This window comes from Biomphalaria glabrata, chromosome 17, assembly GCF_947242115.1.
Source record: "Biomphalaria glabrata chromosome 17, xgBioGlab47.1, whole genome shotgun sequence".
NCBI classification, from domain to species: Eukaryota; Metazoa; Mollusca; class Gastropoda; family Planorbidae; genus Biomphalaria; species Biomphalaria glabrata.
The window spans coordinates 306,927-334,591 of record NC_074727.1 but is presented as its reverse complement, the minus strand read 5'-3'; the positions used below and the strand labels follow the sequence as shown (position 1 = coordinate 334,591).

The following is a 27,665-nucleotide window of genomic DNA, read 5'->3' as shown; positions in this document are numbered from 1 at the left end:
CCTTTGGCATTATAGGGCGTTGTCCTGCTAGTGGCTATGCCCTTAGAATGTAGATATTCTGTAGTTTCTGTGGACATAAATGATGTGCCACGATCAGAGTGGATGTAACTGGGTGTTCCAAAGAGGAAAAATAACTGGTCGAAGCACTTTATTACTGTCTTAGATGTCATATCAGGACAGGGAAAAGCGAATGGAAACCGCGAATATTCGTCAATCATTGTTAACAAATACTTGTTGCGAGTAGCTGATGGCAAAGGACCTTTAAAGTCAACACTTATTCTTTCAAACGGCTGTGTGGCCTTGATGAGCGTACCTGCAAATTCCTTATAGAATTGCGATTTAATTCTATTGCAGGTTCTGCATTGTTGAATGGTCTGTCTGACCTCTTCAACCGAGAAGGGTAAGTTCTTTGACCTGACATAATGTAGAAGTCTAGTGACACCTGGATGACACAGGTAGTCATGGTACGTCTTCAGGCTACTTTGTTTCGTCATGGTTGCACAGTGCCCTCTAGACAAGGTGTCTGCTGCTGTGTTGGCGTTCCCAGGTCTATACTGTATATCAAACTTGAAGCTTGCTAGTTCCAATTTCCACCTTTGTATCTTATCGTTTTTAATTTTCTTGTCATGAGTGTCTTTAAATATGTATGAAATAGACCGCTGGTCCGTAATAAGGGTAAAGTGATTGCCAAACAAATAATGCTTCCATTTGCGTATGGCTTCAATTATTGCAGTGGCTTCTTTCTCTATGGCAGATTGATGCCTTTCAGTAGGTGAAAGAGTTCTAGAGAAGAATGCAATAGGTCTTCCCTCCTGATTTAAAGTGGCAGCTACTGCGATGTCAGAAGCGTCAGTTTCCACAATTAGAGGATGGTCATACTTTATGGTGAAAATTGCTGCTTTCTGCAATTCTTCTTTCAAGTCTTCCAACGCTGTTTTTACTTCTGTAGGTACAGGAAAAATTTGATTTTTCATTATAGGATACATTTTGTCGGAGAAATTTGGTATCCAGTGAGCATAATATGCCAAAAGTCCTACAATCCTTTTCTGAGACTTCAGATCTTTTGGAGGTGGCAAATCTCGCAGAGCTTGAAATCTATCAGGGTCCGGCTTCAAATGCCCTTTGGATATTTCATATCCAAGCAGCTTTACCTTCTTAGTAGCAAATACACTTTTACTTTCGTTGAAAGTTATTCCGTATTCCAGAGCTACCTTCTGAAAATGCAACAGATTTTTGTTATGGGAGTCTACATCTGTATAACATATTGTTACATTGTCGACATAGGCAAACGTGTCAGACAACTTTTCTTTTTCTATAATAGTGTCTATGGTTTTCTGGAAGCAAGCTACACCGTTAGTGACCCCAAAGGGTATTCTGCAAAACTGGTAGAGTTTACCACAAGCTTCGAAGGCTGTGTATTTCTTTTCGCTCTGTTGGATAGGTATTTGGTGATAAGCACTCTCCAGATCCAATGTGCTAAAGATTTCATACCTGGAAATTTTCTCCACCATTTCATCCACTCTAGGCATGGGGTAAGCGTCCAGGTAAGTAAATCTATTTATAGTTTGGCTATAATCAACGACCATTCGCTTTTTGTGCCGCTCATTGGTCGTGACAAGGACTTGAGCTCTCCAATGTGATTTGGAAGGTTCAATGATACCGTTTCGTATCAATTTCTCAACTTCAGCTTTAATAAATTGTGTGTCTTGGAAGGAGTAACGATGAGATTTAGTAGCAATAGGTCTGCAATCAGGGGATAAATTTGCAAACAATTGTGGTGCCTCTACCTTAATAGCATTGAGCGAGCAGACATGAAATGCAGGTCGACCACCGTTGAATGGAATTATCAGTTCTTTGTGTAATGCGAGGAAATCTAACCCAAGCACTACATCAGTGCAAAGTTCATCTAGTAACGAAAGTTTGAATTGATTGTAAACTTCCCCTTTGTATTTTAGCGATGCAAACGTGTGGCCTCTTGTGACGCTTGACAGTTGAGATGACGCCATAGAAATTTTGTGCTTTGAACGTGTCACTGACCAATCGTACTCTCTTGGTATGTTTGAAGAAATGTAGCTTTCCCTGCTACCTGTATCAATTAGGGCTTTTAGGTTCACGCCATTTACAGAGATGTGTACTGTTGATTTAGTTAAACCAGGTACAGACGAAGTAGCAATTAGTGATGTTAGATGTGTAGAGTCCTTAATGCAGCTACAATCTTTACAAGATTGTCTTTTAATCTCGTGGCTAGGAGATGTTTTGACTTTTGTTTTGGTTATAGGAGTGTTGCGAGACCTGCAAACCTTCGAAAAATGTCCATTTTTCCCGCACGAATGACACATGCAGTCTTTGGCAGGGCATTTCGCTCTGAGATGCCGACTACCTCCGCAAAAGAAACATTTAGTATTCACTGTTGCGATTGTTTCTGAGTCCACCATTTCTTCGGTTGAGATTGCCGATGACGAAAGAGGTGACTCTACCAATTGAGACGGAGTACTAAACGAACTGGATTCTTTTTGGGCCATGTCGAGAGTCTTGGCAATATCTAAAGCCATTTTCAAGTCAAGGGATCTTTTCTCAAGTAGCCTCTGTCTAATTACACTCGAACGCATGCCGCTAACAAAGGCATCGCGAATGGCGTCCTCTTCATTTTTGTCAGCACTGACAGCTCGGAACTGACAATCTCTGGCCATCACTCTCAGCTTGTGTACAAATTGATCAAGACTTTGATCGACTTCTTGTTTGCAAGTTGCAAGCAAATGTCTGGCCAATGTTTCATTAGGGGCCTTCACAAATAAATTCTCAAGAATAGATTTTGCTTCTGAGTATTTAGAACAGGTAGAAATATACTGATATAAGGATGGAGACACAAAGTTGCATAGCAGGTCAAACTGTTCGCTTTCACTAGCCCCTACCTTTGTTGCGAATCTGTCAAAACAAGAAATCCAATGTTTCCATGTAACTGAAGCATTAGTTGAACTAGGATCAGCATCCAGTCTATTGGGACGCAAAAACTTGTCCATTTAAGAATGGTTTTATTGAAATAAATTGTAATATACTAAGTCAATTCATAACCTTAGAAACAAGGCTTTATTTCAATAAAACACGACTGATACACACAATAACACAGTACAGACTGGTCACGATTCACAGACTACGATAATGCGAACACGATTACAAATACTAGCACGATTACAAGCACGGGTAACACACAAGTTCATTTAACGATCACTCCAGTATGTATGTGAATATCTGTGTGATCATGTGTGTTTGTCAAACTGTATGTATGTGAATATCTGTGTGATCATGTGTGTTTGTCAAACTGTATGTATGTGAATATCTGTTTGATCATGTGTGTTTGTCAAACTGTATGTATGTGAATATCTGTGTGATCATGTGTGTTTGTCAAACTGTATGTATGTGAATATATGTGTGATCATGTGTGTTTGTCAAACTGTATGTATGTGAATATCTGTGTGATCATGTGTGTTTGTCAAACTGTATGTATGTGAATATCTGTGTGATCATGTGTGTTTGTCAAACTAATGTGATACATATTAATATTTGAAAAATCTAATACTGGTACTATACTATATGGCTTCTTCTATTTGAAAGACAATGGATAAGCCTAGATGCATCATCGGTTTTAGTTTCTTCTTGAGTCTGGGCAGAATCTGGTGTTATTAAACAAGCCAATTCTTAAGTGTCAATGTTTGCCACAGTTAGTGTATATGAATGCACCTGTTAAAGGGCTATGTGACAGGACAGCTTTCTTTATCATCTTTTTGTCTCTAGCTGCTTCATTCCTTTTGTTCTCAATGAGGTTTGTACCAGTATGCACAGTCTACCTTCATGCTGTTCAATCTTGGGTGATGTTTGTACCAGTATGCACAGTCTACCTTCATGCTGTTCAATCTTGGGTGATGTTTGTACCAGTATGCACAGTCTACCTTCATGCTGTTCAATCTTGGGTGATGTTTGTAACAGTGTGCACAGTCTACCTTCATGCTGACCAATCTTGGGTGATGTTTGTACCAGTATGCACAGTCTACCTTCACGATGTCCAATCTTGGGTGATGTTTGTACCAGTATGCACAGTCTACCTTCACCCTGTCCAATCTTGGGTGATGTTTGTACCAGTGTGCACATTCTACCTTCATGCTATTCAATCTTGGGTGATGTTTGTACCAGTGTGCACAGTCTACCTCCACCCTGTCCAATCTTGGGTGATGTTTGTACCAGTATGTCCAATCTTGGGTGATTCTTCTCCCACATACTTTCATTGAAGCCTGTGATCATCAAATCTTGCTTGGTTAGTCTTGGGCATCCCTTGGGTGAGACTCCATAATCTTGGCATAGTGGTTGGGCTTAGGAAACTTTCATTTGGCATGCAAGTGACATGTCCAAGCCAACTTAGTCTTTTTCTGTGTCATAATATTATAGATATTGTGTGTATTGGCTAATTTCAAAACTTCCTGATGGGAGACACAAACCCTGCAGGAAAAGGACATTATGTGTCACAGGCAGTGCAAGGGTAAACTGTTTAATCTATTCTCGTGATGTATGCTTGTTGACCAGCTCTCACTACCATTAAGAAGAGTTCACACTATGCAGCTTTTTTGGTCGCTGTGGTCAGTTTGGTATTTTCACAGACATAATTAGAGAGTCTTGCCACTGCTGCAGAAGCTTTTTCTTGTGCAAGACTTGAGTCTTGGTGAGACTTATTGTAAGTCTGAACCCTTGACATGCAACAACCAGAGCATTTACTAGTTTTTGTGATCTTTCTTGCAAATGGTAGGTGTGCACCTTATTGTCGTGAACAGCAGTCCCTGATCAGGATATGCAGTTTCTTCATTTTGATGATAAGTCAAGACAGGTTAAAAAGCCATTGGATCTACTGTAGATAAAAGTAGATTGGTGTAAACTGTCTATTTGATCAGTTTCATAGTCATAAATATTTGATATTTAAATAACCTAAAAATTGTATATTGCATACACAAATATTCATTTTATGCCTATACTGAGATCATTAAAGATAACAAACATTTTTAAAATCATTAGATCTATATGAAAACTTGATTTGTAAAATCCTGTATAGAACTATGCATATAGTACTTATTTTAATTAATTAGTCCATATTATTATGTCTTATTAAAATATTTAGTGTTTATGCACTTTTTTTTTTTCAATTAGCAACAATAGAATCTACATTTTAACTAGTTTTAGAAATTGTTTTTTCTTGCAATGCAACCCTTCTCCCATCCTCTTGGAATTTTTTCCAAAACAAAGCAATCCATTATCTTGAAGCCTTTCTCAGTACAATTACCTTTGACTATCTGTGTCTTGCCTTTATGGGTGTCCACTTAATTTGTTTAGATAACATTCCTTTACAAGTAGGTCACAATGATCCCCTCTAAATATGGCCACAACAAAATAACATCCACAAAACTTGTCTTACAAAAGATGGTGGTCAAATGCCTTGTCATCAATGTTTCCCTTGCACTAATTTCAATATAATTGACCATAAACATCAATAATCATACATGTGCACCACTGCTCAATAGTTTTTTAATGTGCTAGCTATACTACAACATAAAGACAGAAAAAAATATGTGAGTTTTGTCATCTTACAGATTGTGGTAGAAGAATTTCTAGAAGATATTAACAACATGCTGAACTCTGGAGAAGTTCCAAACTTGTTTGAACCTGACGAGTATGAGAGGTTGATAATAGGCTGCAGACCAGGTGCTAAAGAGGCAGGAATTCCTGAAGGAAATAGAGATGCTATCTATGACTATTGTATCCATTGTGTCAGGTACAGTTGACATTATTGTTTTAACCGTCAGGCACATATGACCTTACTATATTTCATGTATAAATGACACTAGACCTAACTGTATCCATTGTGTCAGGTACAGTTGACATTATTGTTTTAACCGTCAGGCACATATGACCTTACTATATTTCATGTATGAATCCGAACGACAGTCCAGCGCACAAACCGCACGACCAGGCAGCCATCCTTCACCATACCCTGTCATTTAGTCCGTCGGACTGTTGGGGCACCATAAACATCTGTTCAGAGAATTGTGCTTGTCACTTGACTGGTGTGTAGCACTACATACATATAAGTATCTTCACCTTACCCTGTCATTCAGTCTGTTGAACTGTTGGGGCACCATAAACATCTGTTAACAGTTTTTCTCCATTTCTCTCTCTATCAGGATTAGAGTTTCTTCCGTAGACAGCCCCATCCATTCCTTAATGTTGTCCTCCCAATCCTTTCCATTTACACCACCTTCTTTATTTCCCTGGTACTGTTACCTGCAGACAAGTTCTTGCGAGCCCTGAGAATCTCACTGTACAGTCTTAACTTGTGTTTTTTAACAGTGGTCAGAAGGTCATCATGGGGCTTGGTTGCCATTGTAAATTGTAATCCTGTTTTGGATTTCCAAGTTTGAAAATATAATCTTTGTATGTGATACAAGTTAACAATTTGTGCATGCATAGGTAAATATATATTTGACGAATGAACAGTCACAGTAAAAGTTAAAAGTTAGGATGGCTGCCTGGTCATGCGGTTTGTGCGCTGGACTGTCGTTCGGATTTATCGACGGTCGAGGGTTCAAACCCTGCCCGCTCCCATCCCCCGTCGTCCTGCGGGAGGTTTGGGCTAGGAAGTAAACTATCTTCAACTCTGAAGGAACATCCGAAACATGTAAAACATTATTTTACAAAATAAAAAAAAAAGTAAGACAAGATGATTAGAAGGCACTCAAGAATGAACTATTAGTTGCAGATTTGTTGAGAGCAATTAAAGTGAATTTAGAGTATAGATATCATGTTGTGATAGAGTCAACACTTTTACCCTTTAGATCTTCATTTGGACATTCTTAAAAAGAAAACAAAAGAGCTGAAATTACAAAAGTGTTAAGGTCTAAAATTAATGTGCATAACTAGATTAACAAGGAATATCTGTAGACTGATAAGATAGAAAAATTATTTTGATGGTTATGAAGAAAACTTTTCAGAGAAATAAATTCTTTAAGACTCTGTACTGTTGTAATATTTTAATCCAGACATAATAAATTTGTTTAATATTATTTTCTGTAAAGCTGTCCTTTAAATTTAATTGCACTTTATCGGTCTGTATTTTTTTCCAGAAATAATCTGCACATAGTATTGTGCATGTCTCCCGTGGGCTCTGCCTTTCGATCAAGATGCCAGATGTTTCCATCTTTGGTCAACTGTTGCACCATAGACTGGTTCATTGAATGGCCGAAAGAAGCTCTTTTAGGAGTGGCACAGTCTTTCTTTAAAACCGTATCTTTAGGATGTTCAGATGAAATCAAAGTAAGTTTTACACTAAATTATTATTTTATTGAGCATTAGAAAGAAAATGTGATTCTCAAATATCTATGATCATTAACATTCACTCAAGTCTTCAATTGAAAAACTTGACTTGCATTTTTCTAGAAACTACCACTTAAAAATATGAAGCAAACTAATCTTCAAACAAATAATGTTTACTATTTAAGTAAACAAACAAAACTCAATAGTTAAAATTGTTCTTAAAAAAATATTAATATTGACACTTAATACAAATAGACATACAAGAAATGTTTAATTTAGAGCAAAACAAATTTAAATATTTTGTAGCAAAATATTTTGTCAACAAGTTACAATTAAGTGTAGCATCTGAACCATTACAACAAGAAAGTTCTTATTCATTTTACATTGGTGTTTTATCAAAAGGACTTGATTACATAGGTTTGACATTGCTATTTTATTGCCCTAAACACATATTATATAGAGGTTCCTCTTTCTGAACTTGTGATCTATAAAGGCATATGAATAAAACTTGTGTTGCCTGATCAAGCAGTATTTACTCCAGACTGTCATCTTGATGCCCCGGGTTCAAACTCTGCGCACTGGTTTCCCCTGTCAACCTGAAGGAGGTGGGGGCTAGGAAATAAGGATATTCTATTCTGAAGTAACATCTGAAACATGTTTAACAAACAAGCTTATCTGTTTCTATAACCAAAGGTTAACTAGGGTGTCACGTGGCCAGCACAATGCCAACTGCCTTTTCTGTACCTATCATATATCAGGTACCCATTAGAGTTGGGTGCACTCAAGGCCTCAAAATAAATCATATATCAGGTACCCATTAGAGTAGGTACACTCAGGGGCATCCAAAAATCATATATCAGGTACCCATTAGAGTAGGTGCACTCAGGGGCATCCAAAAATCATATATCAGGTACCCATTAAAGTTGGGTGCACTCAGGGGCCTCCAAAAAATCTCAAAATTAAAACTCTTCACTGTTTTTCAAACTTGAATCCCTCTCATCAGTTTGAAGCCAAGTGCTTCATCATTTGACTATCATGTCCCACAAATTTTGTAATAGTTTGAGTATTTCATTTACAGGACAATGTATCTAAAATGTGTGTAGAAATTCATATGAGTGTTACAGAAATGTCAGAGAGATTCTTCACCGAGCTAAAGCGTCGTTACTACACCACACCCACTTCCTACCTTGAGCTGATCAACCTGTACATTACCATGGTACAAGAGAAAACAAGGTACACTAATTTCTTCTAAATAAATATAATTTGAAAGAAGTGATCATAAATTGCACTTCCTATTAAATCCTAGAATAGAAACTACCGTCTATTGTTCTAATATTTCAAAATAAAAATGTCAGTTCTTCCTTATAAATATTTTTTTATTAAATAAAGCCAGACTTATTTCACATTTTTGGATGTTATTAATGTAAAAAAAACAACATTTATCTTGGATTGTACTAAATCTTGCTCTTCCTTTTCAACCATTGCACAAATCTATCCTTTTCGACCATTGCACAAATCTATCCTTTTCAGAGAGACTCTTCTCAGCCCTTTAATCTTTCTCTATTTTTTTATCCTTAAAGTAATGTTCTTTTGCTTGACTTTGACATAAGTATATATTATTGGTTAAGAATAAGTTATTAGATTTGTCAAATGAGGTTAGTTAAAAATAGCTAAGTTGTAGTAGAGCTGATGGCTGTAAATATAGTAAGCTAAATCTGGATATAACGGAAGTTTGATCTTTCTATCTAAGTTATGACTGTCACTAAATGGTTCATCTCCTTGGTTCTGGATGCACTGATATATATTGCTGGTGGCTAATTCTTAATGCTTATCCTAATTTAGTCATTTTTTGTGCTACTATTCTATAGTGCAGTTGCAGGTCACAGCTGGGACTGTGTAGCCATGTAAAATTTTGTACTCCTCATTAATCTTTGGACTCAAAGAAAAAGCCTTACTATTATTATAGTGTAGTTGTATTAAAAAGGGATAGTTCAAATGGTATCATTATAAGTGTCCACAGACATCAATTAGTTTTTTAGACATATTTTAAAGCTAGGATTATCTTTAGTCATAATAAAAGTAATATATTTGTTACTCAGACATCTTATAATGTAAGCACAAATCAGGATCAACTAAAGAATACTAACGTATTAGATTAGGCTGTAGAAAATGTTAATAGCTTTACTCATTGTCGCTGCCTGGTTCTGGTTGTAGGCGTGACGACGCGAATGTGTCCGAGTGTTGTAGATATTGCTGTAATGTTCTTTAATTAAGTACTTTCTCATACGCACTAGATTTGCAGGTGCGTGAGTACACTAGCGTACTGAATTCTCCAAGCACAAACGTTCTGAATTATTAATAAACGCTCTTGTAGCAGACAAGAATTTTATTACATATAAGATATAGATCACAAAAGATATTGGCGACTTCAGCCATCACAAAATATAAACCAATAAAATACTGGCTGCTCATGCCATGTAGAATAAGTAATCAACAAAATGTTCACAATATAAGTCCGAAGAAATCTCTTAAGTTAACACTAGATCAAGTTGGTTATAGTACACGTTACAGACAGAGAAAATTATATTACAGCCACTCTCTGCTGGAGTTCTTCACTAACTGATTAATATTGACCCTTATTTTTGAGTCCCTTAAACTTATTCTCGTGTTCTCAGCACGGAATATTACAATAGGTGACTGAGTGTCACTTCATGTCACAGAGGTTCTAAAACTGGACTGTGACACTCATGTTGGTTTATTTAATATGCTTCTGTTGCATATATTTCTTGTAGTAATATTAAGACTGCTCGTGAGAGAGTAGCTAATGGACTTTCCAAACTGTTTTCAACCAATGATTTGGTTGACAATATGAAGAAAGAACTTGTTGCCTTAGAGCCTGAACTTAAACAGAAGTCTGCTGACACTGCTGCCTTGATGGAAAGACTTAAAATAGATCAAGAGAAAGCTAATGTTGTAAGTTGACATTTGGAAATAGGACGTTTCTATTTATAACATAATGCATTATTTTTGTGCATTCATCATTCAATTATCTTAACTATTTAATTTTTGAAGTTGGGACAAGTAATGTTGTATGAGTTCAAGTTTCGTTGAATGATGGAATTTTAATAAATGATCATCAGGTGTATGGTAGTATTGGTAATTATTAAGAAAGTATAGGATGATTGCTGTCAAACTCTAATTTAGCTTTTGAAAAAAAAAAATATATGTATATATATTCAAAGAGAGACAGAAATGAACTTTATATTATCACTATATTTGAAATAGGATTACAAAACGTGACTAAAGAAGTCAGAATGTTAATAAAGTTTACTTTAAAGAAACAATCATGTCAAAATATAATTTGTACTTTAAACTTACTGATTTTTAGTAGTAATATAGTATTGATGTTCCTTTTTTAAATGTGGTCGCTAAGAAAATAAAATTGTACATAGGTCATTGTTTACTAATTGTTCTTTTTAATGATACATTTTAAGATTTGATGAACTAAGGGCTGTTTTGGCAATTAGTATTTTTAAAAAAAAGGACAAGCAATGGCTGAATAGTACCTAACACAACAAAATGCAAATGTACCTGATTCAATCAATAGATATAAAAGGGGTGACACTATTATGTAGATAAATTATAGTTGAGGTCTGAAGCCCTATGACTTTGTTTGGGACTATTTAATGTTTGATTTGTAGGAAATAAGAAGAAAACAAATCTCTGCTTTTTTGTATATTATATTGAAATTCAAGGGCTATTGAAATTACTGTTCTAGTTTCAAATACCTGAAAAGTCGGCACTTCTAGACCATGAAAACATCACCTTCACCTAACCCTTTGTCTGTTCAACTGTTGGGACACTACACATGAACTGTAGACCATTTTCCTTTTCTTTTCCTTAAGTAGAATCTCTTCCAGTGATAGGCTTGTCCACTCTTTGATGTTGTCTTCCATTCACTTTCTTTGCCTCTTCTTTTTCCTGGTACTGTTCCCTGAACAATTGCAGTGTAATAAAATTCACTGATAATAACAATTATAAGTTGAGTGATTATTAAAGTTAATATTTGATGTAGAAACCAGTCAACATTTAAGAACAAAAGACCTCCATCAGTATTTCCATGCACTAATGAGATTCTAGGCTGCTTTTGATCTATTTTAGTATGTTCTGATTAGGCTCAGAAATGGCTGCTGTGGATTGTTTCAGAGCTCTAATCAATATGAAATATTTAATATGTATGGATAACAGTTTCTTTCAATTTATCAATCAGGTTCAGAAACAGGTGGCTATCGATGAAGCGAAAGCGAAAACAACTGCTGAAGAAACTCAGGCTATAGCAGATGATGCTCAGCGAGACTTGAACGAGGCGCTACCTGCGCTGGAAGTTGCAGAGAAAGTAAAACATTTTTATAAATTACAGACACTCTTACAAACAGAAGAGAGTTATAGATTAAGCATATCCATTTGTTAATCTAGTCATGTAAGTTAATAACAGACTTAAACTCACCTAAGTCTTGATTGCCCTGGATGATTCAGGCAACATGTTCCTTGCTGCAATAGCAATAGGGAAGAAACACTTGTACCAATTGTCCTACCAGATGGAATAAGAAATTTTACTTGTTACTTTATCTTTGTGTCTTTTGGAGTATTTCATTAGGTTGTGTTTTTGTATTTATAACTTATGGTTAAGTGTTTTATGTATTATTATTCCATCCCATCCCATGGAGGGCTCTGGCCTGTTTCAACACATCCTTCCATTCAGATCTCTCCTGGGCCCTTCGTCTCCATGCTCTAACCCCAAACTGTTAAAGATCTGCTTCCACATCATCAATCCATCGCATTCAGGGTCTGCCTTTGGGTTGCCTGCCTTTTGTTTTTTGTCTGTATACGATTTTCTCTCCTCTGTTATCTGACATTCTTTCAAGGTGACCTGCCTAACATAGTCTGTTCTTTTTTTATTTCGGTCACTATTGGTGGGTCTTCATATAATTGATATATCTCTTGGTTAATGTGTGTCCTCCACCCAGTTTCATCCTGTATGGCACCATAGATTTTCCTAAGAATTTTTGTTCCCAAGTATTAATTAAATTTTCAGATGTCTTAGTCAGTGTCCAGGTCTCACTTCCACGCATTGCTGCTGGTCTTGTTATGGTTTTGTATATTATTTTCTTGGTTTTCCTTGAAAGAATGTATTATTACTTTACTTTTTAATCTTCTGTCATTCACAAAGTGTCATTGCATGACAAGGTAGTAGTTCCTTCTCTGTCATTGAAAAATGATCTCATTTTCTTTTAACTCAAAAACTGCTAGGGAAGATTATCTTCATTTGAAAAACTGGACGCACACATGGCATGAAAAGGTTGGGTATCTTGAGAGTTGCCCACTTTGATAAAAAAAAAATTTGCGAGAATGTTCTTTACTGATGACCATAATCTCCTTGTCTTCAATCTCATAATACTGCCATACGCGGCTTCATGCCATGAGGTGCAATAATAAATAGCATTTCACAGTCATAAATGTCAATTTCATTTTCTTTGTGGGATCTCTTGAGAGTTGCCTATATATCACTTGGGAGCACTTTCCAGCTCATAGCTCCACATAAAATGTCATTTGGGGAGGCAATTTTCAGGCAAAAGAACTACATGTTCAGCCCATCATAGTTCTGACCTTTTTGATGTGGCAAAAGATCTTAAAATCTCATATGTAGTCAAACATTTTTAACTGGTTAAGTTTTTAGACATCAGAGATGGTAAGAGTTCAGCTTTTTGATGTGACTGGAACATAAGGTCCAGGAATCTGAAGCATAGAAGGACTACAGTATTGTCAATTTTTAATTTTTGTACAAGTGCTTAGTCTTCTTGACCATACTTGTTTTTAAAGTCTGAGGCACTGTGGCATGCAACATGGAAGTCTACCTCAGCATATAGGCTGGCATTTAGTTACCAGATAGACAAACATTTTTACGCTTACTAGTTTCTGGCCATCTTTAAAAATGTCTTGTTTCTTGGCAATTTTATTGGGAGGAGGTTGGTACAGAACTTTTGTCTTTGCTGCATTGATATTGAAGCCAAAGTTTTTGCCTTAGTGAAGAGGGTCAAGCTCTTTTGAAGACCCACTATATTTGAGGGAAGTAAAGTGCAGCCATATGTGAATAGCAGATCTCTGATTTAATCATATTTGACTTTTGCCTTTGTCTTGTTTTATGCTGTTTTTTTTTTCAAATTTTAAACACATAAAATAAATTTTAAATTTCATATTAACCACTTCATTAAAATTTTAAACACCTAATGTTAAGTTAAATTTAAACTTTAAAAAACTATATATATGTGAACTAATGAAACTCTCAGAAAAGATCTACACCTAACCACTATGCATATGAAGTATTGATAACTTATCCCCCTAGAAGAGTTGATTGCTGGAAAGCACTGAAGAGTTTAATGCTGGGGAAACAATAAATTAATTGTATTAAACTCATGAGCTCTACCACATTTTCTCATCTTCTTCATCTACTCAGCTTAGCTGTAGGCTCTCTGCAGTGGCATGCTGTTCTTCCTAGTTGTTCCACACTGCCTTACAGAGTGTTAGTTATTCTAGGTTGTTCAGTTCAATTAAATTGTGACATTCTATAAGAAAATAATTGACAGTCTTGTAAGAAGATGACTACATCCTACGCGTCATGCATTTAGTCATGAGTATTAACCTATGACCTAAATTCTGCTAAGTCACTGATTTTCCTGGCTAGATCAGGCAACCCATTCCAAGCTCTAATAGCACTGGGGAAGAAAGAGCATTTGTACAAATTTGTCATAGCATGTGGAACGAGGAATATGCCTTTCTGTCTTTCTGAGTATTTTATTAGGTTTTGTTTTTGTATTTGAAGATTCTGGTTCAATGTTTTATGTATAATTGATTCCTTACTTTTGAATCTTCTATCCTGAAGGCTTTCTAAATTTAGTGATTTTACTAAAGGTGTTACTCTAGTCAAATGTGAATATTTGTTTGTTATAAATCTCACTGCTCTATTTTGTGTCTGTTCCAGTTTCTTAATGTTTTCTTGAGTTGAGGGGTCCCAAACAGAGGATGCATATTCTATTATGAGCTTAACAAACATTTTAGTTATGCTTAATGCTTTGTTTGATTTTTTTTTGATAGTTTAATCAATATGGGGATTCCATGGCAGTTTTTCATTTATCATAACACCTAAGTATTTTGCGTTTTTAGTCTGTGTTACTGGTTAACCATGAGTAAGATAAGTGGAATTTATTTGTTTTAGTTTTTATAATAAGAATGACAATGATCTGTTATGACTCTGCGCGTTCAGGCTTTGTTAGCACTAGACAAAAATGACATTGCTGAGATACGAGTATTTACCAAACCTCCAGAACTTGTTCAGACAGTTCTAGAAGCTGTTGCCATACTCTTAGGCAACAAGTAAGTGGAATAAACAAACGAAACATTAATGTTTTATACTTGGTGAACGTCTAATGACCGTGACCTTCAGTAATTCATTGCACTAAAATGTTGATTGCATATGCAATAATGTCTTTCAGGACAGACTGGGCGAGTTGTAAAGCCATGCTGGCAGACACAAACTTCTTAAAAAAAATTTATGAATATGACAAAGAAAATGTCCCAGCCGCCAAGCTGGCTAAAGTCAGGAAATATACATCCATGCCAAGTTTTGTACCTGACGTTGTAGCCAAAGTTTCAAAGATAACTAATTTAATTGTTAAATAATTTCTAAAAATCATTAAATTATTTCTAAAAACTCATTAGACTGGATAATGAAAAGGTAAAAAGCTGGCAACACATGCATTCAATGGACAAAAAAATGGAGGATCTAGATTTCACAAGATGATATCTGCCTCCAAAAACTACAACATGCTCGTATAAAATTAAACAAGATCATTATAGAAGTGGAGAAAACTGGTTTAAAAATCAATGAAAAGAAAACTCAGGTGTTGAGAATAAATAAAACCAAAAAAAACCACTACAACGTCAAGGAGAAAACCTAGTAGAAAGAGATGATATTGTCTATATTGAAAGCATCATAAGCAAAGAGGGATGATTAACATAGATGTTTAAAATTAGATCAACTAGGCTAGTCATGTGTTTAATATTCTACAGAAGATCTGGTGTTAAAAAAAACAACTGTCACTACACAACAAAATGTGAATGTGAAATCATTTCTTTTATTTGGTTCAGAGACTTGAAGAGTAACACAGTCTAACATTCACCCACAAATGTTGTACTAATAAAATGATCTGTCTAATAAGTTAAGCCCACAGTATGTCAAAACAATTCCACTTTTCATTGAATGTTGTTTTGTTTTGTTTGTTTTTTTGCTTCTTTTTTATTTGCCAACCAGCAGTCTTCTAAGCAGAAAAACAATTTCTGTATTTGGTGTGGAAAAAAATGTCTATAGATGCATTATTATTTTTTTTTTAGTAGACATTATATTTTGTAATCACATTGTTTATGGAAAAGTTTCATAGTGAATGTACATCTTAAATCATTAACTACTTACCTGAAAATATTTGTGATTTAATGTTTTGAAGATTGTTATAACCACAGAGTAATGATGGAATGTTGTTTGATAAATCTATTCTTCGTCCAGGCTTGTAAAACTTTAGTCCTATGGGTTCGAGCAATTGATGTTTACTCTGCTGTAGCTAAACAAGTTGAGCCAAAGAAACAAGCGTAAGTAATTAGCAGTCAAGGCATTAAATAATTAGCAGTCAAAGTGTTGCTATTTTTTAAATCATTCTAGGTCTAAGTAAAAAAATATTCAATTATATTTGTTTTCTTAGACTTGTTTTAATACAACTTTAGTGGTCATTAATTAGTAAACTTTGTACTAAATCATAATGATGTCACTTTGACAGTGGAACATGGGATATATATATATATAGTATTATTACAGAAGTATATGTATAGTTGGTATATTATTATTACAAGATGTATTATCTCTTCCTTGTCAGACTGGCTGAGGCTCAAGACGTTCTCAATGAGGTTTTAAGTGTCCTCAAAGCTAAACAAGACCAACTGGCTGAAGTGGAGAAACAAATTAAAAATCTTCAGGCTGTCTTTGACAAGAGTATGGAAAGAAACATGGCTGTGACTGCCGCCAGATTGAAACGCTCTTCCAAACTGACAACAGCCTTAGCTGATGAACAAGTAGGTTATTTTAAAATCTATGAGAACTATTATAACATTAAAATATGATTCTTAGTCAGACTTGGCCTACTGGGCGTAGTTTTTATAATATCAAAGATAAATTGAAATGATCAAACAAAAATATCACCTTGAGGAATAAATTAACGATTTGAAAATATGTGCATTCATTCACTAAAACCATATTTCCATACTGGAGATGAGACATGCATGGCACACAGTCTTAGAAAGAAGTGTGAGACTACAATGATTTTGTCACTTTTTTGGTGTGATTTTTTTTTTCATATTTCTACTTTAAAAAAATATACATTTCAATAGCTCAACTATCTTTGAAACAACATCTCAATCTCATGATTTCATGTTTAAATAAGGATGGGACATTACTAGAAACTCATTTAGTTCTCTTCTTTATCATTGAAATATTTATTCTCTGCTCCTTGAAATATTTATTCTCTGCTCCTTGAAATATTTATTCTCTGCTCCTTGAAATATTTATTCTCTGTTCTGCAAGGTTGTTAAAAGTGGTAATGGATATAAGCACTCCACTACCTAAAAAATACTTTCAATGGCTTTCAGATAGCCTCTGACAAACAGCCTCTACCCGTTAGATGTTAGATATGGGAGAAATGTTATCACTAACTGGGGAAAATGTGTAACCAGTGCCTAAACCAGTAAGCTTCAGGCTTAAGGGGCTCATTAGCCTTGGTTGGCTACCCACCTAGGGGAAGGAAAACTGAATTCAAACCTCTGCTGCCTTGCGGCTATACCCAAATATGTGAAAGGCTTTGGGAGTCTATCTTGAGGAAAAATAAGGAGCAGACAACCTTAAGGCAGTTTGCAGAGCCTGCGCCACCGCATTTCGCATTCTGTATCAGCACTTGCTGTTCTTTTGGATTCATCAGCTGTGCTGAGAAATTGGAAAATAGCTGTTTGGGTTACATTGTTCCAACCATAACTAATGCCCAGGCATTCATCTCATTTCTCATTTCCATAGTAATTTTGCAACTGAAAGAGGCCATAGTATTTGTTCTCTTTCTACATCATGTTTCTTATAGGTTCGTTGGGAGGAAAGTGTTGCCAACTTTGATGTACAGTTGAAAAATGTAGTAGGAGATGTTTTTATAGCAGCAGCTTGTGTAGCTTACTATGGAGCCTTTACTTCTACTTACAGGCAAAAACTTGTAGAAGGTAAGTCTAAACATCAAAAACAATGTACTTTTAAAATGTTTAGATACAGACACCCTTGAAAACTAGTACCATTAAGAGAGAAAACTGGTCGTGTGGTATGCCTTTAGAACTGTCATCAGTTTGAACCCTTCCCACTGCTGTCTGCTTTGGTTCTCAAGAAGTTTAGATTGGTACATGATAATCTTAATTTCTGAATGAATGTCCAAAACTTAAAAAACAAAACCTTTATTAATGCAATGTCTGCTTATACCATATTAACTGATTGTTTTTTGACTAGCTTAAGTATTGTGTTGGATACATAAATAAATTTTTTAGACCTTTGTAGCAGCTTTTGATTCATTTCAGTTGTAAGTTTTCTTAATTGCCCATTAATCTTGATACATGGCAACTAATCATCCTCAATAAGAAAATATGAAAAGTACAAAATGAATTAGGTTTTGAAAATGGTGAAGGCTGTTTCTAAAAAAATGTTTATAAAATGTTTTACATGTTACGGATGTTCCTTCAAAGATAAAGATAATCTACTTTCTAGTCCAAACCTCCTGCTTTCTGCTTTTGAATTGATCATTTGAGACTGTATACCTTCCTGGCCAAACACCAAATTATACAAACTTCTTGTTCTCATAACTCTTGAAAATATTACAAGGTCTAGCTTGATTTTTCATTATTTAGTTATGCTTTACTCTCAGATATATGATTTAGTAGTTAGAAACAAAATATTTTACTTCAATTATTATTAACTTAGAAGGCGCGGTGGCTGAGCGGTAAAGCGCGACTTCCTAACCGTTGTCCGGGGTTTGAATCCTAGTGAAGACTGGGATATTTAATTTCAGGATCCTTGGGCGCCTCTGAGTCCACCCAGCTCTAATGGGTACCTGACATTAGTTGGGGAAAAGTAAAGGCGGTTGGTCGTTGAGCTGGCCACATGACACCCTCGTTAACTGTAGGCCACAGAATCAGATGACCTTTACATCATCTGCCCTATAGACCACAAGGTCTGAAAGGGGAACTTTACTTTACTATTATTAACTTAACTGTATCTTGTATTTCTCACATTTAATTATTTGTTAAAAACTTTTAGAAATATTTATATTAAGAAAGAACATTTTTAAGAAAGTAGCATAACATAACCTAAATATTACCACAACGACCAATTGATATGACTGAAATACTCTGATGTATCTAGCATGAATACTTAGATTCATTATAAGACATTTGAATGTATTTAATAATTTGGATACAAAAACTTTTCTACAGGTTGGACTAAACGATTGATTGAGCTTCAAATACCTGCAACAGAAAATATGACTCTTGTGTCAGTCTTGGCAGATATATATGAAATTCGACAATGGAATGCTGAGTTTGCCAAGAGATGCTGTGTCAATTGAAAACGCTGTTCTTGTAACTAAAGGTCGCAGGTGGCCTTTGATGATTGACCCACAAGAACAGGTAAAGTTTTTAAGTAAACAAATAATATTTCTAGTATGTACTTGTATTGATTAAAGCTGAGTATTATTGTTGACACTTCTTTCAGGCCAACAGATGGATCAGAAATAGAGAGGCTCTAAATAAGCTTAAAATTATTAAATTATCAAATTCCAACTTTCTGAGAACACTTGAAGCTTGCATAAGAGCAGGTTTACCTGTTTTGATGGAGGATGTTGGTGAAGCTTTGGATCCAGCACTAGAACCTGTCTTGTTAAAACAAACCTTTATACAGGTAACATTTTTCTATTACATCTAAACATTTAAACACTTTATTGTATACCAAAATTTTCTCTGTGTGTGTAAAAGCTGTGTTTGTAAAAGCAAAAAGGTTTAATGATGGAGTAATGTCTCCTGACTTGTTACAACTTCACGTAATCTACCCTTGGGTTTGGTCAGTGCAACATTCAATTCATTTCTCCATCTATAACTAAAGTGCTTTACATGACAAGTAACATATCAAGCTTTAAACTCCTTTAGGTATTTGAACCTTTTATGTAACCTTATTGACTTTTTTCAGTTATATATTTATAAGTAAGGTCACTTTTATCAAATTTGACATTATGAAAATGCTTCATTTCTAAGGACTTAACATGTTTCTCTATAAGAGTAGATTCAAAAATTTTGAGTTTTTTGGTGTTCCTAATTAGGTATTTGTGAAGTAAAGCTATTGCTTGCTTTAATCCCAGGATTCTCAAAGAGATGCCCAGAACAGTGTTAATGCAGAGTGTTCAGATGCAAATGTATTGTTGAACAGAGAGGAAAAAAAATGTTACTGTAATTTTTTAGAACACTAATCTTGGTTGCTGAAGTTATCAAAATATATTTTGTACAAAAATAAATAGTATAGTGTTGTAGGTAACTGTGAATGAAAAAATGCGAGGCTAAAATGATAATACATAAAAGGTTAAGGATGATTTTATGGAATGCCTCCCCCCTCCCCATTTGCCAATGCTTTCAATGAATTTCTTAGTGTTGTATCTGGTCTCCTTAGTGGTTGTCTTGGAATGTTCCTGGTTTTTTTTTAATAGAGTATTTGTAGTCATAACGTATTTCCAATTAGAAAATTATTTTCTGGTCACAGCCTACTTGTTATATTATAGCAGAGAACAGATCATCTTATCCTATCTTGTCTGCTTACCATATTCCTTTGCAGATTGAAATCTAGATAATGATATTTTAAACATTCTCGAATATCATTCTCATTATAACTATGTTATAGGCTGATTTATGATAATTTTTCTTTCCTTTTCTAAGGGAATGAACTAAGTTTTATGTTTAGGCTCACAATAGATTTTATTGGAATTATAAGAAAATATAAGATGGAGTTCATTTGCCCCTGAGTCCACCCAACTCTAATGGGTACCCGACTTTAGTTGTGGAATGTAAAGGCGGTTGGTCATGTACTGGCCACATAACACCCTGCTTGTTAACTGTTGGCCATAGAAACAGATGACCTTAACATCATCTACCCCATAGATAGCAAGGTCTGAAAGGGGCAACTTTACTTTTACTTAGCTCCTGTCTCATGTTTACAGGAAATATTCAATGAACAGCTATTTGGATGTAATCTTTAAAATTAAAACAAAAGTTAGTTTATCTTGTAATATTTCTAAAAGTAATGAAGTCTATTCACATGTAAAATATTTCACATGTTCCTTCAGATTTGATGGTAATTTCATCCTAACCAAACCTCTCGCTGAACTGTAGGATATGAATCTGGTACTATTGAGACCATCCGAACAACAGTCCAGCCAGCATATCACACTACCTGACTCCCATCAATTAAATAATGACAAATTTTAGCATGAATAATATTATAATAAATGAAATGACCATAAATAGAATCATGATGAATCAACTAGTAATGAATGAGATTATTATAAATAAAATCAACATGAGTGAAATTATAATTGAATTTGTCATGAATGAGCTTAAAAGGAAATTGGAAGGATAGAACTTGCAGTTAAAAACTAAATTTTCAAAGTGATACCCAATGTATAGAGTTTTAGGCCAACATTCTGATTTAATAAAAATTACTTTTTAATCTTTTTTTTCGTTGTCTTTTTCAGGGTGGGCGTGTGTTGATTCGCTTGGGGGATAGCGATATAGACTATGATCGAAACTTTCGCTTCTATATGACCACCAAACTTTCTAATCCACATTACTTGCCAGAAGTCTGCATCAAAGTAACAGTTATCAATTTCACAGTCACCAAGAAAGGCCTTGAAGATCAACTTCTTAGGTTGAAAATTTCTTTCGCATCTATTTTTTTTTTTTCTTGTTACATACATTTTATTTTAGCTCTGGCTTAACATCCAAAGCATTCTTTCAAGACTAAATTAACCAGTCGAATTGTTAAAAAGTTTAAAAAAAAAAAAATAAGATTGGTTAAACTAAATACATTACAATTTTTATTACTACTATAAAATCTACTTTTATGTAAATGTTGTTTTATTGTTTTGATTATGAAAATATATAATTTTTTTGGGAATACAATCTGTTTTTAAATAGACTAATTTTTAACTAGGAGCAGTAAAAATTTCAACTAGTTACATTTAATAGGTCAGACATGAAAAGGTTGTTTTTCTTTCTATTGGTTGTAGTGATGTTGTCAGTTTAGAGAGACCAGACTTGGAAGAACAAAGAAATGAAATCATCATGAGAATCAATGCTGATAAGAACCAGCTGAAATCTATTGAAGATAAAATTCTGAAGTTACTTTTTGAATCGGAAGGAAATATATTGGACAATGAAGAACTTATCAATACATTGAATGATTCTAAGGCAAGTATCACATAGGCCTTGAAGTGTGTGAGTTTCACTTGTTTCCATTGGTAATGTGGGTGTTTATAACCATTAAAGCATCATTCAAATGTCCCAAGTACATCTTGAGGATCTCTCATTCCTTATATCTCTCTGCAGAAGTAACACAGCACTAAAATAATTTTTTTTATAATTCCAGTAGCAGAGTTTAATATATAATAATGATCATATAATTATAATGTGATTTAGAAAACAAAGATGTAGAAGACTAGAAATCAAACAGAAAAAATACCATCATGTTTTATTAGACTTGGTTCAAGAAAAAACAATGTTCATAAAGTTAAACAAAATTCTAAGATTAAAATGGGTCTAACAATGTTACCAGAAAATTATATCATGAGGGTGTCTACCAATAAATTTTACTGCTATTGGGAAAAAATTGGTTTTAGTTGCCAATTTAAAGTAAAAACATCAAGTAACAGTGTAGATACACTTGTTGAAATAAGTTCAGATGTAAAATTCATAGCAGACATGTATTAACTAGTTTTTAATTCTGATCAACTTAAAGAAAAATATTGAATGGTTTCTTGACAGGTCACCTCAGCAGTTATCAAAGACTTACATTGAATTGTTTCTTGACAGGTCACCTCAACAGTTATCAAACAAAGACTTGCTGAATCCGAGACAACAGAAGCAAAGATCAGTGTGGCCCGGGAGAAATATCGCTGTGTTGCTGAGAGGGGTTCGGTTATGTACTTTCGTGTCTGACATGGGGGAAGTAGATCCCATGTATCAATTCTCTCTCAAGTATTTTAAACAGGTAAAGGAATGGATAAGCCAATAAAATCATCACATTAGTATGTGTAATTTACATTCCTAAACCAATAAGTATTGATCTTAGTACCCAAAGTTGGTCTCTTTCAAATGGTAGTGGGCCCATGCATAAATGTAAAATTTTTAACTTTACCCATATTTACTTCATATACATTTTGCAAGTATTTAAAAAGGATATTGTTATAAATGAACTTATTGATATGGGTAAGGTTAGATGTGCATATGACGCGCTCACACAGGTGACAGAAGCCATCTACTGCTAGCATTAAACCAGGATGAGGGATGGCCCTTCAGGAACACTCTACTTGAAAATAGGTTGTGATGTGGTCATGTGATTTGTCTAAAAAAGGTCTGGGGACATTCTGTCATTTCCTAGAAGGCCTTCATTGGCCCTTTATAAAGAGAAGAGGTGGCAGAGTCAAGATAGTCTGGTAGAGTCCAGGTTCAGTTCAGTTCTGGACAAAACAGATAGTCTAGTATGATTCAATTAAGTAGAGCAGTACCTTTTTGTAAGGTTCTCTACAGTGAAGTGCTTGTGCAGTCTTTCAAACTTCCAACTGTACAGTATTTGACATAGTTTATTAGAGTTGATAAAGTACCCGGCAATCTGAGTCCAGTGTTTCCAGGAAGCCAGATAGATAGTCATAACAATAAAAACAGATAATTTACTCATGTATAAGCACATGTGTTTTTTTCTCATATTCTTTGACAATCAGTATATGTCTTATCCAAAATATCCATTATTTACAGTTAAAGTTTGAAATACAGTGTCATTATTAACTAATTTAGAAAATTCATTTTAAAATGTTTAGCTTCTTTGTGTATTGTGTTGCTGATGGGCAGAACCACTTTAAACATTACCTCTGTAAGCCGATTATAATAATAATCTTTATTATCCATGAATGCTTTGCTAGATGGTATATTAGATGACAATGACGGTATATAAGATGATAATGATGCCAACCTGCAACAAATTTTAGCACTGCAGCTATGGTTCTTGACAAGGCTAGATGGGATTCTTCTGTAAAATCCATTGTTTCTTTGTGATTAAAAGAATGAATTACAAGGTGTCAACATTTTTGTCATCTGTGCCTCTGTAATAAATTGGTAGGGTTCGAAAACAGGACTAGGCAGTAGTCAAAAGGACCGAGGAGCCATCTGTATGTGTATGAAGTAGAAATTAGTTTGGTGTATTTTTTAGAAAATCTGAAACAAATTTGAAAAATGAAATGATGCTAGAATAGAGTAGTTTTCTCCCCTACACCCACATTACTCATAAAATTTAAAAAAAAAAAAAAATCTCCCTCCCCATCATCTGATTGTCTGAAAGGAAAATTGGTCCAGTCCAAAGTTAGGCAATCATGTCTGAGTTTAATTTGAATTTTAGTCTTTATTTTTCCAATGTTTCAAATGCTTAGGATTCAGTCAGAAACATCTTAACCATTTTATTATTTTAAAATTTTATTCAGCTATTTAACAATACAATCTCAACCAGTGAGAAGTCTGATGACCTTCAAACACGACTGGACATTTGCTTAGAAGAGACTACAGTATGTATTTACAAGAATGTTTCTAGGTAATTCTTGTATTGTTACCTGCATTGTGTCTCATGGTTTCAGTAATATTGACATTACTGGAATTGGTGTAATGCAAAAAAAAGCACTCCACTGCCTATAAAATGCTTCCAAAGGCATGCGTCTCAAATAGCCCTCTGACAACTAGTCCAACTCAGATATTGGATCCGGCTTGAACTGTTATCTGTAAAGAAGAGCACTGGTGCTTTAACAAGTAATCTTCAGGCAGGAAGGGGCTCCTTAGCTTGCTGGCTACCCACCTAGGAGAAGGAAAACTCTAATTCAAATCTCTACTCATTGCAGCTATATCCAAACATGGGGAAACTTTTCAGGAGTCAACCCTGAAGAAAAATCAAGAGCCAGTGACCCTTGGGTAGCTTACAGAGTCTGCGATGCCGATAAAATTTACTCCTTAACTTTATTGGCATTAACCTTCATTTGGATAGATCAGCTGGTTGCAAGGGGAAGGGGGGGAGGACTGCTCCATGTGTGACATGGTTCCAATCATAGCCTATGTATTCATCTCAATTACATGAGACCAGTAGTTGTTTCATAACTGAAGGAGGCCATAAAATAATCAAATATATCTCATAGTGCCTCTAGTATATGGTTTTGTGGGTCATGCTTTATTTTGTAGTATGCTTGGTCCCCTTTCACATCCTTCAGATGCAGATAATGCAAAGGTCATCTGTTTCTATTACTGATGGTTAACAAGGGTGTTCTTAGCTAATGTCAAGTACCCATTATTTATATTGTAAATCTTAAAGAATTCATTAACTAAATTAACTTTGATCTTACTTACAGATTAATGTGACATGTGAAATGAGATATTCCTCTAGTGGTTGCTTTGATTTTCTTTCAGAGGTCTCTTTGAAAAACACAAGCTTGTATTTTCATTTTTGCTTTGCTCAGAGATTATGAAAACTGAAGGGGAAATAACTCCCTTGGAGTGGAATTTTTTTCTCCATGGACCTATTGGAGGTATAGAGAAGGTACTAGACATTTTGATTAATATTTCTCTTCTTCTCTTATTTCAACTTCATTTATTTTAGGAAATGCCTTCACAGAAATGAAATGACTTTCTAGAGATCCTAGAGATATATAAATATGTTATCATTTTATTATATACATTAGGAATAAAAAGTTTTAAATAATAGTACACTTGTATGGAGTAGTGATTTTCTGTGACCGTGGCTGTGTATCGATGATTAGCCTCTTTATGCAGAAAAGACAGAAGAGAAGTTACAAAGGGAAGATTATAAGTTTCAACAGATGTAAAATGCTGAATGCCACAGAATTTTCTGTACATCTTAAAGATTGTAGCTTATTCAAATCAATTAGATTTGAGAGTTTAAATTTATATAACCATTGAGAATCAACACACTTTGTCACCACTGACAACTTGACATATTTATGGATTATTTAGAATCTCATTGAAAGAGGAAGGTTAAACAATTATAGAACACACAACTTCTATCAAAATAAAAACTTTTTTTCTTTTATTGTAATTAAAAGCCATTACATTTTCTACAGCAAAATGTCCCCAAACCAGAAAACACAACGTGGCTTCCATTAAATGTTTGGAAAATGGCCTGCGAGATGAGTGACACATTTGAAAACTTCCGTTACATCCATTATGATTTGGATAAAACACCTGTATGGATAAGACTGGATGAAGGCCCTGAGGTAATGATAACGATAACAAAATGCATTACCCATATAAAAAAATATTAAAACAATCAGTCTCAATCAAACTGAAGGCTACATATCTTAATAATTAGGACATATCTTCAATAAAGATCATTTCATTCTTTGAAATCTGTCTCTTTAATCTATTTGTACATAATAATGAGAGACTTAACTCTGCAAAGGCATTGTTTTTCTGGCTGATTCAGGCAACCCATTTCAGGCATAGGAAATAAATAGCACTTTTAAGAATTTGTCCTAGCATTTAGAATGAGAAATATGCCTTAATCACTTGTCATATATTAAATTGTTTTATTGTGGTTCTAAATTATACAAAATATTTTACAGTTTGTGGCATAGTAACCATGGCACAAATGGGTTCCGTGAGCCCAGGCTCATTACCAATCTCTTAAAAACAAAATGTGTTTTAATGTTTTGAATTCTTACTTTTATTTCCCATTAATTCTGTGATTATAATTTTTAAATTGTCTGCAGTATATTGCAATTTGATAAAGAAACTGATGGGGCCTCCGTACAGGATGACTAAATTTAGTTTTGTCATTCTAGATTCATTGTTTTAATCCTGTGCCCAAGAGTCTCTTGCTACCCCTTCTGTTTACTCTGTAATGCTAGCCAAACACATTTTCTGTAATAGTATATAGCCTGGTGAGCCAATACACATAAAGCAATGAACAATCAAAATAAGCCCTATATTTCTTATGGTCATAAAGAATTCACATTAGTCTGAACACATTTGGATGAACCTATAATAAAAATCTGTCGTTGAAATCATTAATGTATACTGTGTACAGCTCTCTGTACTTTAGTTCCAGTGTTACTGAATTAGACTCAGATTGCAAGTCCAGTCACATTTATTGGGTTGGTTAGTTCTTAGCTTCATATCAGGATTTCCTGACCACAAACTCACGAAGCTCTATTACTATCTTAAAAAGCTGAACAAATGGACCAAATGAAGATCGTAAAATTAAGAGCAGATAGTTGCTATCTTTGCACCAAAAATGCAACAGCTTTTGTTGAACCTTATGATGATAATATTCATGAGGTCAAAATGCATTTTATTGATCAAGCCAGTTATCTGATGAAAAAAAACCCACAAAAGTGCAAACATAAAAAAACAAAACAAAAGCAGAAGATGCAGATTAAGGAGACGCCCACAAAAATTCAGACTTAACAAACAACCAGCAAGCTTGCAGACAAAAGAAACAAGCATGAAGATTAAGACAAGAAACAATTAGCAGAAAATGCAGACATAAGAAAAACACCTTGAAGATACAGACATAAGGAACAACAGGCAGAAGATGCAGACATAAACCTTTAAATTCAAGAGTGTAAATTTGAGCCTCCAACTAGGAACAATTAAGTGAGTTGGCATCTTTCACACAAAAATTGTAGTGCTTGTGACAATAACAAAACAATAGTGCCTTGTGACAAACATAAAGTTTTTTATTTCACTTTCTCTAGTGGGTATTCCCATTTTACATAATGATTTATCAATCTATGTAAGCAATGGACATAAAGTTTATACAATAACTGTTGGAAATAAAGAAAATGAACAAGATAACAATTATTTTGGTGTATGGTTAGTTT

The 27,665-nt window shown here is 34.6% G+C and overlaps 1 pseudogene; it reads left to right on the top strand.

Annotated features, from left to right (window-relative positions):
* Nucleotides 1-27,665, top strand: part of LOC129923713 (dynein axonemal heavy chain 6-like) — an 87,741-nt pseudogene that overhangs the window by 42,099 nt on the left and 17,977 nt on the right.